The sequence below is a fragment of the Coturnix japonica genome, chromosome 26 (genome assembly GCF_054131305.1).
Source record: "Coturnix japonica strain WE chromosome 26, WE-NBRP24, whole genome shotgun sequence".
Taxonomy (NCBI): Eukaryota; Metazoa; Chordata; class Aves; order Galliformes; family Phasianidae; genus Coturnix; species Coturnix japonica.
In genome coordinates this window covers 2,073,430-2,084,129 of record NC_140688.1, presented here as the reverse complement: position 1 = coordinate 2,084,129, position 10,700 = coordinate 2,073,430, and the positions used below count along the sequence as shown (strand labels likewise).

Sequence of the window (10,700 nt, the reverse complement as noted above, 5' to 3'; positions counted from 1 at the left end):
TGGCCAAGGGAGGAGGAAGGAAGGAGCTTGAGGTTGAAGCCTTCAGAGCATCACTGAATCAGGAGATCAATTGCCAGGCACTGCAGCACACAGATGGACGTCCTTCTGGGCTGTCACAGAACTGCTTTGTCCTCTTGCTGCTGAAAGGAGCCAACCAGGATCAGGGAATGGATGCACAGGGCCTCAACTCTGACCAGCAGGAAAACTCAGGACAATGGAATGCAGTCTGCCAATCTTTTACCAGTTCAGCTGTGCTTTAAGACTCATTATTGTGAAGCCTCCTTTAGTAAAGTATCACCCTGGGGTATCCAACCAAAAAGAAAAGGTTTTTATTAAATTAAAGGGTTTTTTGTTGTTGTTGTTGTTTTTTTGTTTTTTTGGTTTTTTGTTTGTTTGTTTGTGTTTTTTGTTTTTTTTTTAACATACTATAATAACTACTACGCAGTTCAACAGTCAGTCATCTCAGAAAGTTCACGAAGGAAATCATCCTCATCCTTCTCCAGGTCCAAGTCAATTTCTGCTTCCATTTCCCCTCCTGAGATTTCCGAGATGAACTTTTCAGTGTCATCTTCTACAGCCTTGGTGAGCAGGCTGACCTCCGGCAGGGCTGGAGCAGCAGTCTGGGAAGAAGGAAGACAAAGTCAAAGAAAGGAAGACAAAGTCAAAGAAAGACAAAGATTGCTCAGGAGATCCTTCCTCTGCAGTGCTTCTCCTTCAGCACTGCTGATCCTGAACCCAACACGGGGGCTAAGGGGCTCCTGAAGGATGTTAACAACCACGTGAAGGCTGCAGAGCACCTCAGGTCTTTTTAACAATGCAGCATTAATGGACAAATTCCTTCACACCACAAAGGAATCACAGGGCTGCAGAGCATTGTGCGCACACTGTCATTCATCCAGCATCCTGCACAAAGCGACTGCTTTGAAAGGAAACCTGCAGAACATTTCAGTTCTCCACACTTTCTACAGGAGTTGTATCTCAGTATCAGCCTGACCAGGACAGCACTGACACTTCTTCCCCTCCTTACCAAAGCTGCTTTTTTAGCTGGAGGCTCCTCTTCTTCAGTACTCGTTTAAATCAGCACAGTGCTAGAGCTGTTACATACCACATTCTATTTGAGCAACAGAAAGTCATTCCTGTTCCCCTACACAACATCCACCCACAGTCTGATTTCATTGAACACGAAGCCATCGTGACCTTTTTGTATCCAGTGCTCCCACCTTAACCTCACAAGTTGTACCTGGTGCCAGCAGGATTACTGCCTCACTGCCAGATACAATCAGATCAATTCTGAGTTTGAGGAGTGCAAAGCTGTCTGGGAAAGCCATTGAAAGTATCAGGATTGTGAAACATGGCTGCAGCTCTTCACCAAAGGCAGGAAGGTAGGAATGCACTCATGATGGTGGCACATGGTGAGCAGTGAGACATGAGAACATGTGAAGAAATTGTGTCACTGTGTCCATCTACAGAAGGGACTCACCTCTGCGGGTGCAGAGACAGCTTTGGGAGCAGCCCTGCTCCATTCCACAGTCTTTTCCTCTTCTCTTCCAGGTGCTTTAAAACAAGGAAAAAGAAAATCACTTGGTCAACAGCAAGCATAGAAAGAAACCTGAGTGCCAGTGTTTCCTCCATGTGCTTATTTCCTCACATTCAATAACAAAGAACACGAGAGAGGTGACATCTCGCAGTCCATACAGTATCCAAGCTCTTCCCTCCTTCACATGCTGTCTCTTCACGAAGCCTCTCTCACCTGCCCAATGAATAACTCACCCCCCTGACCTTTCTGACAGAGGTTGGCCCCCATGTTAAGGACTCAATCCATGCTTTACAAACACATTTACATATTAAAACAAGCAACACGCCAAAGATGAAGATAACCTTGGCGTCAACACACAGAACATGCCACACCAAAACCATGGCAGAAAGAAAGTACAGGAGAAACTGAATTACAAAACCTCACAGCGAATGAATTCTCCAGAATGAAGCAGGCAGACACCACGGATTCAATGGAAAAACACATGGATGGACATCCTGGCACTTCCTGCCTTTGCATGTTGTAAGAAACAGCCCAGGCAATTCTAAGCAAACTCCATTTGCTTGACAGGGGAAGCACTTCAGCAGAGCAGACAGTGAAACACCTCGTTACCTGCTGGCTTTGCGTTCTGCTGCATCCGCAGGGCTTTCTCCTGCTTGATTTCTTCCAAGCTTTTAATATGCATTTCTTCCAATCGCTTGATTTTACGCGGTGGCTCTTCCAGTTTCACGTTACCAGGCTCAGGTGGAGGGAAAATTCTCTTCTTCTTGCGCTTATCCTTAGATCTCTTCTCAGTAAGAACCTCTTCTACTTTTTGCTTCTCTTCTTCCAGTCGTCTCTTCTTCCAGATCTCCCCTGCTGGCTTGGCACCCTTCTCTGTCATCATCAAGAAAGGAGAAGCATAAGGATTACAAGAAATTCCAACGAGAGCTCAAGTTTCCAGATTTGTCATAATATTACAGAATATACGTGTTCCCAACAACAACGCTCCTGAGAAAGAATAAGCAGAAAGCCTAGAGAATCTGTGCAGCAAACACCAATGACCATTTACCTCTCCTTGGTGCTCTGTCAACCTCGATCTTCTTCCCCAGCCTTTCTACGAGGCTGCGCTTCAGCGGAAGGCCACTGACATCAGCTACAGAGAGAAAACAACAACATTCCTAAGATAATTCCTTTGGAGAAAGATTTTTACAAGTCAACCACAAACTTTGGTTTCTCCAAGTGTATGTTCTCAAATTCACCTTTCAGCTGCTACACTTGTGTGCCACTTGGAGTCATCACAGACCCACGACACACTTTCCTCCCTCCTGCTTCAGCAGTGCCCTCCCATTTACGTGGAGGCAGCCAAACAGCAGCTCACAAGCAGCCCTTACCTACAGAGGATTTCCGTTTTCCAGGTTTATCAGCAGTATTCGGTTGACTCACAGGCACCTCCCCTAAAACAAAGAAAAACAAAGTGCTTATTTGACAGAAACTAACAGAATTACTGTCTTGTGAGCCCATCTCCCACCCAAAACAAATACAACCAAAAGACACCACTTTGACAGCCCTGACACAAAATAATATTGCAACTGTAATGCACTCAGGGTAAGTCCCAATTGTAATTTATCCATTCCACTTAGGAGCCACCAAATGGAAGCAAAGGTACTCATCATTACCCTGTTTTGCAGGCAGCATCACAGTGCTGACCAGTGTCCGCACATTCTCCTTCTTAGGCACACGAACAATCTGAGATTTGAGCCGATGAGCAGGAGCTCCTGAAGGTCCTTCTGATCCAAGTGTTTTTATTCCAGCATTCAAACTGTCATCTGGGAACACAGAGCAGTAAATGAGACTGAGGGACAGAGGCACACGCTGAGGACCACAGCTCTGCAAACTGCCTCCTGCTCAGAAGCATGCAGAACAAACCCTGTCAGCTCTCCCCACAGCTAAGAGCACCATGGACCTGATGTCTGTCTGCTGCCCTCCTTTCATCCTTCTGGATATTAAAAGTAGGCTTTATCCCTTACTTTATCCCATCCATATGACATTAGATTCCTCTATCAGCAAATGTGGCTTTCACCACTGGTTGAAAAGATGCACATACAGGCACTTAAACTCCATGCTGTGGCCTCGTCTTGCTCTAATGATGTAAACAAAGGAGTTTACCTTCCTAATCTGAAAGGCACATGAAGTTACAAGGTAGGAACAAGATCATGGAAATAGCTGATTCCATTCAGCAACCCTATGTTCTGTTGTGTTTGTACAATGAATTGCTTTGGAGTTAATTGGCAAGTGCTTCTGATTAATCCTGGAATACCTTGTTTTGAATCAGCATCAGATTTTGTAGTGGAAATTATCTGCAATCCATGATGGTTTTCTTCAGCTGGTTGCTGGACAGGTGTTTTTGTTTCTTCTCCCTCCTTAGAAAGCTGGTCTGTACAAGCAAAGAAAAAATCAGTCTCTTCAGTTATGCGGTAGGAATTCAATCAGATTATCCACTGCACAAAGATGGCAGGCAAGGCTGAAAACCCACACAGATAAATGCTGAGTCTCCACTTGCCCATCCAAATGGCTTCTCTGTGAACAAAGAAATCCCCCTCTACACAACATTCATCTCCCTGACACCCAGTAAAAGCTTAAATGCAGGAGAACAACCTGCAAGGCAAAGGCCACAGGAGCAGAGAGAAGCTGAGCATGCAAGATAAAACTGAGGTATCAGAAGCGCACAAAGTTCAGCTCTGAACCTATCTATCAGCTCACAAGTGAACGTTACCTGGCGTTCTTTATGACACTATACCCACCTGTGAGTAATAGAGTTAATCTTTCGTACCTAAAAAAGACAAACTCACTTTGGCTTGGTGGAAAGAAAACCCCATTGAGGTAACGTCCCTTGGTGTGATGGAAGGCACAGTTGGATTTCTGGCAGCCTCCTGGCTGGTTCTCCCAGTAGCAGGAAATCATGCTGCGTTTTTTCTGAAGACAGAAAGGAAGAAGAGCTGATGGTAACGTGGACTTAAGATCTGCAAAGGGAGACTGAGCTCCAGATGGTGCCAGTGAGCAGACTGCCACAAAGCAGCACTCAAACACCACTCTGAAGAGTGCGCAGGCTGGAAGCACCAGGCTCACTGAGCTTTCCTAGCATTCTGTGGGTGAGGACACCAGTTTAGAAGGGGTTAAACTAACACACCTTGCAGAATGCTTGTCTGATTGATGTGGTTCTTTAGCATCTGTTGATAGAACACTGTTGGTATCAACTACAAGAATATTCTGCTATGATATACCAATGCCATTGAGCTCTCTTCCCTCTGCTTCCTCCCCTATTCTTAACCGTAGGAACCATCATCATTTCAAAGCAAATGAACCTAATCTGCAAAAGCACATTCAGCCCACCTAAAGAAATGAGAAGTGGGTTTGGTGATAAACTCTGAGGAGCCAACACTCACAGTGATCTCCATGTGCCTGAACCTGCAGACATTCCTGAAGCAGCGGCCCTCCTTCCACAGCGTGCAGATGGTTTCATTGCCCAAAGCGGCTTCACAGTGCCTGAAGGGACAGTTGTCTCCCTGTAACCCAATGGAAACCAAGAGAGGAAAATGAAATAGTACAGCCTGAGAACTGGCCATGCTTTGAGCTCATTTTTAGCGAGTTGCTCTATTGTACAATGCAATTAGTTATGAAGTTTGCTGAAGACCAGTAATACTTCTACTTATTCTACCCATTCCTCTTAACTTCAGAACTGAAAGAAAGAAAAAATGAAGGAAAAAACCCAAGCAGACCTTTTTACAAGTGGAATAGAAGTAGAAATAGCAATCATTTCCTTTAATCGACATGCTGGATGAGCGCACAGAAGCAGTTCTGGTCTCGGGGATCTCTGTGCAGCTCTTCCTGTGCTTCTCAAAGAGCTGGCTCGTGCTTCCTTGGACTGAAAGTCTTCTACAGTCTTGATCAGTGAAATCTTCTTTTGAAAAGGAACCCTAAGCAAAACACCAAAAAGCAGAAAAGAATGAGGAATGCCCACCCGTCTTCCCAGCTTTGTTCTCTTCATTCAATCAGTCTCTCAGGAGCAGTTGTTTCAAAACATTGCCCTCCTCAACACTGGTCAAACTCTAGTAACATCACCCTGACTCAGCACGGAGTCCCTGGGCTGCACAGCTGCAAGCCCTCCAATGGAGCCCCTCCTTCAACACCACGAGTGACAGCAGTGAGTAACCCCAACACATTTGTCTGACCGCTGCAGGTCTTCAAGCTCAACCACCTGGACAACCTCAGCAAATACAGTGATCTTCAAAGCTTTGCAGTTCACTTCTCCTGTAGGCCGAACCAACACTGAATCCGTGAATTAATTAATTATAACAGGTTAGGAAGAATTTTCCTCCTCACTTTGCCTATGTCAAATTCTGTAAGTTGGAATTTCTGGTCTTCAAGGATTCTTCACCTTTGCAGAATCCACAAAAACCATCCTCCGTCTTTATTACCTGTACAGCAAAAGCATGACAGTGCGTATCAATACACAAATCCACACACATGTGCCTGTATACTATAACTCAGCACTGCATGGAGCTGCAGCACGATCTGCTCAGCCACAACAAGGGTTTGGGTTGGTTCATTTTTTTTTCTTTCTTTTCTGATGTAAAAATCAAATATTTTGGTATTTTAGATTTGTTTTGTTGCTTTTTTTTTTAAGGTACCAAATGCAGTAAAACCTGCAACCAGGCCAGACAGAAGATCAAATTCAAGTGATTCAGAACTCTTTCATTAAAGTGCTGCACATTTCTGAGCTAAGCATTTCCGATAGTCAATAAAGGTTGGAACCTTTTACTCACACAGACACTAGTGAATTTTCGAGGAATTTTTTTTTTTTTTTTTTCAGGGAATTTCCCCAAATCTAAACTAAAGAGAGGAGAAGTCGGGTTCTCAAGTTAGTTGCTGGATTGACTGTATGACAAAGGGAACAAAATCAGCACTTAAGGACAAAGTTTCCTACCCTCCTCCAGTACTGATAGAAATGCTGCTTTTTACCTTTAGTACCTTCACATCAGATTCCTCTCTGGCAGATTCCTATGCTTCTAACAACCTCGGTGCTGCCCTGCACAGACGCCGGGCACCAACTGTCACTGGACTCTGCACCATGGAACACGCACACAGCTCAGCACTTCTGTTTCCTCACAATTGGAAGGGTTCTGGAATCGGGAGCATGAAGCGGACTAGAAATACCTCACATCCCTCTGCTCCTTACGAGCCCTTCCATTTTAAAACAAGATAACCCCAGACACATCTGTTAGCACAGCAGCCCATATGCTAACCAGAACACACAGTGTGTAACGCTGAAAGTACCAGTTTAATGCCGCGCCACAAACCCTATATAGTGGTACAGGTGACCACCCCTATCAGATACCCATGACCTCCATGACTCCACTGCTGGTGCATGCAGGCACCACCTGCCCAATACCCAACATCTCCCCCCTCTTTATTATCTGCAGCCCCTGTAAAGGTTCCCCTGCATACTCCCTGTTACCCCAAAGGTGATTTGCACATTTAAGGCTATTCTGCAAATGAATCAATCATTAAACATATGCGAAAAACAATGAAACTGTCATAATAACATACCAAAGAGATGCAGCTGCAGTGACTACAAACCTGAAAGCACAGAACAGCAATCAGCCTAAAAATTGTGAAATGCTGTATGGCAACACTTAGTCAACTTGTAGAGAACAGTGCATTCAAGTTCAAGATAACAGCACAGTACACAATGGAGTTACAACTTCTCCAAGTTCAATGTAACACTATTGTACAGAATCTTCATGGCAATCCAGTTCTGTCCAGTGTGCATTATAATGTCACACTCCATAACCAAATAAGAAGACAAAAACATATTGGCTGTGCAGAATCGTTCTGAATGTCCACCACTGGGGGACTATCCAGGAACAAGGTCTCCCCCGCTCACGAACTATCAGTCCGGCATGAAGGCTGGATTCCCAGTTCGGACCTTGCTTGCAAGCATCTTCCAGGGAAATACGTGCAGGCGTTCCCCACTCTTGGCTGTATCTCTGCAGTGCTGGGTCCTGTGTGAGCAGAGCTCTCTGCCCCAGAAGCCAAGTCACTGCTGTGCAGAGCTCAGCCTCGGGGTGAATGTGCTCCTGAGTTTGTCCCAGTGCAAGGACAACCTTCTCATTGCCCTTTAGGAGCACCTCTGGTGCTGATGGGTGCTCTGCTCTCAGCAACCACTGGATACACGGCTCCAGGCGCGTGTGTGCTTTGTCACCTTGAGCTGTTTGCTCTGATCGCATCTCACCCTGGGGAGCCGGGATTTCCCTTTGGTCTCGGTGTCACTTCGAGACCAGTAGCAACACTAGGGGTCAGAGGAGAGCTGCTGAATGTGTGAGCAAAGCTGCTAATTGAGAAGGAGATCGCACGCGGGTGACTTCAAAACCCGAATTAATGAGCTTACCTTCACCCTCCTGACTAATGCAGACCTCATGCAGCCCTGGGCCTGCCCTTCTCCAGCCTCCTGCCTTGTTTTGCCTACTCATGGGAAAAGATTTAGCATAGCTCAGAGCCCCAGGCAGCGCTTGGAATGCCAGCAGGAAAGAGCTGCTGGTGTCCACATAGCTCAGGACTGCAGCAGTGGGGCTGCTGGACCTCAGTGTTCTGAACACTCTGATGTGGAAGTGATTGGCAGATGCTGTGGCCGGAGGGATGAGGTGCCTGCAGGGCATCCCTTGGAAGAACGTTTGGTGAGGATGGATCCTCTGAGCCAGCATCAGGGACAGGGTGCTGGATGCAAATGCCAGTGCTGCCCCCTGTCATCCTTTTGGTTTTAAAAGGAGTACAGCTCCGTTTCCAAACTTTGCCAACCACAGGCTGGCTGGCAGCTTGAAGGAACTGCCATGAAATTGGTCTAATGAAGCGTTCCTGGCAGAGCTTCAGAATGGAGAAAGTGCAGTTTGTCCTCAACTGAGCTGAGGTCCAATGAGCTGAGTTTCCTGGCTCAGAGCAGAGGCCGTGAGCATCACGTCTCACAGTCTGTGTCACCTGGGCAGAGCCGTTAGGCAGGGGCTGCTAGTGGGGAGATGCCAAAATTTCCATGAAGATGATTGCTCAGATATGCCTGAGTTCAGATGGAGGGGCCCATTGCCCTACCAGGAAGTGGAAGATGCTTGGGGGTGAGGCAGCTCGTGCTTTCCCATGCCTGTAGGACCTTACAGTGCTGTGCCTTTCCACATACCTACCCCACCTTCTTTCTTTCCCATGCAGGGGGCATCATTAATCCAGTGGGTGGCACCAAGAATGCCCGGACAGCCCCACTGCATTGTGTCTCTGTGGCAGAAGGACACACCAAGCCTGTGCTCTGCCTGGATGCCACTGATGAACTGCTTTTCACTGCCTAAAAAGGTATTTGTTGGACAGAACAGGTGTGGGGGCTGCTGGCTTTTTATGTGCTATTCTCATAGATCTCCCCAGGCTGGCGTGGGGAATTGGGGTGCATGGCAGGGATGGCTCCTTCTGGGCTGCTCCCCTGTCCCTGCCTTCTGATGTCCAGGTGCTGGAGCAGGCTGGCTCCATTGCCCTGGAGAGGAGCTGTGGGTGGTGGGAGGCAGCGCTTGGGAAGGAGTCGGTGCCTCCACGCCACGGATGAACTCCTTAGCCCAACTCTCTCAGTCACGTTCTTCTTCCTACAGACCGGAGCTGTAAGATGTGGAACTTGGTGACGGGTCAGGAAATTGCTTCCCTCAAGGGTCACCCAAATAATGTCGTTTCCATCAAGTACTGCAGCCACACGGGGTTGGTGTTCACCGTGTGTCATGGTTTTGTAATTTTGTAATTTTGCTATCAGTATTCCACATCATAACATCATGTAAAGTATGGATACTTCTATTGAATGTGCAGTCCACAGAAGAAGACTACGTTACCCCTGTTGTTCTCTGGGATATGATAAGTCACGGGACCAGGACGCTGTATAATCTCGTTCCCAGGCTGGAGTGCCCTCCTCCTTCTCTCGGACTTCTCGGAGAGTGGGAAGCGTTCCAGCCGTGTCGCATAGAGTTCACAGTAGGCCTCTCTGTTTTCGGGGACTCTCTCTCTCTCTGTTTGTTCGATTTGTTAGCCTCAATTATATTATATTGTGTTATCTTGTATTTCGATATCATATCCGCAGGCACCGAACCCCAAGGGGCCACAGACGCTCCGCCTCACTGCTCCGGCAGCCCAACTCTAACTCGGTCCGGTCCCGGGCTCGGCACAGCTGCTAGTCCGATGGCAATGGAAATTATAATAATTGATCACAGTCCGTTACAGATTTCTTTGTTCTTTCTCCACACCCACTGCTGCATTTGACTAGTCTTTAAAAAATCTGTCATGGGTTACTTAGATTTACCTATGCCCGTGACAGGGGAAGCCACCCCGTGGGCCCCCCCAGGGGCCCAGAAAGGAGGGGGAAAAAGGGGAATGGGATAAAAACAGCGGCAATCTAAGGAGGAAAAACTTATTTTACTAAATATGATATCGAAATACAAGACTCCTCACAAATTGAGGATTTCCCCTGCAGTTTCCTTAAATGACAGCATTCCCTGTCCCTTCTCTATCACAAGGAACTATCCACTCCCTGCACTGAATCTAGTTTAAAGTGCTGGTAATCAATCCAACCAGCTTGCTCCCCAGCATGCTTTTGCCCCACCTGCTCTGTGACATTCTGTCTGATGTCCACATACCTGGTCTCTCAAAGGCCTGCCCAAGATCACAGTAACCAAAACCTTGATCTGACACCATTACCTGAGCCAGTAATTTACCTGGCCCATTCTCCCTCTTCATTTCTCAGCCCCCAGTCAGCAGTACAGAGAAGACTACTTGTGTTCCTGCTCCCTTTAACATCTTCCCAAGGGATTCAAAGTCCCTTTTAATGTTCTGTAATTTCCTTTTTTGCAGCCTCCTGGGACCCTACTTGAATGAGACCTTGAGTGGGTAGTAGCCTTCTATTTTATCAGAGGCAGTAGAGTCTTCTTAACATCTGTGACATGTGCCCCCAGATAACAGCAAACTGCTCTGGAGAGGTTATTTTTGGTGGCAAATTCGGGGCCTCAGTGCCTCCCAGCAAGGAGTCTCAATTACCAAGGCTCGTCAGCTGTTTTTGGTGGCACTAGTTTTAATAGGACTCCTTGGTTGGCCCTGCCCCGCATGCTTGTTGTAT

The 10,700-nt window shown here is 46.8% G+C and overlaps 1 pseudogene; it reads right to left on the bottom strand.

Moving 5' to 3' along the window:
- Nucleotides 1-5,540, bottom strand: part of LOC146756572 (zinc finger CCCH domain-containing protein 11A-like) — a 53,009-nt pseudogene extending 47,469 nt beyond the window's left edge.
- Nucleotides 5,541-10,700: the final 5,160 nt, after the last annotated feature.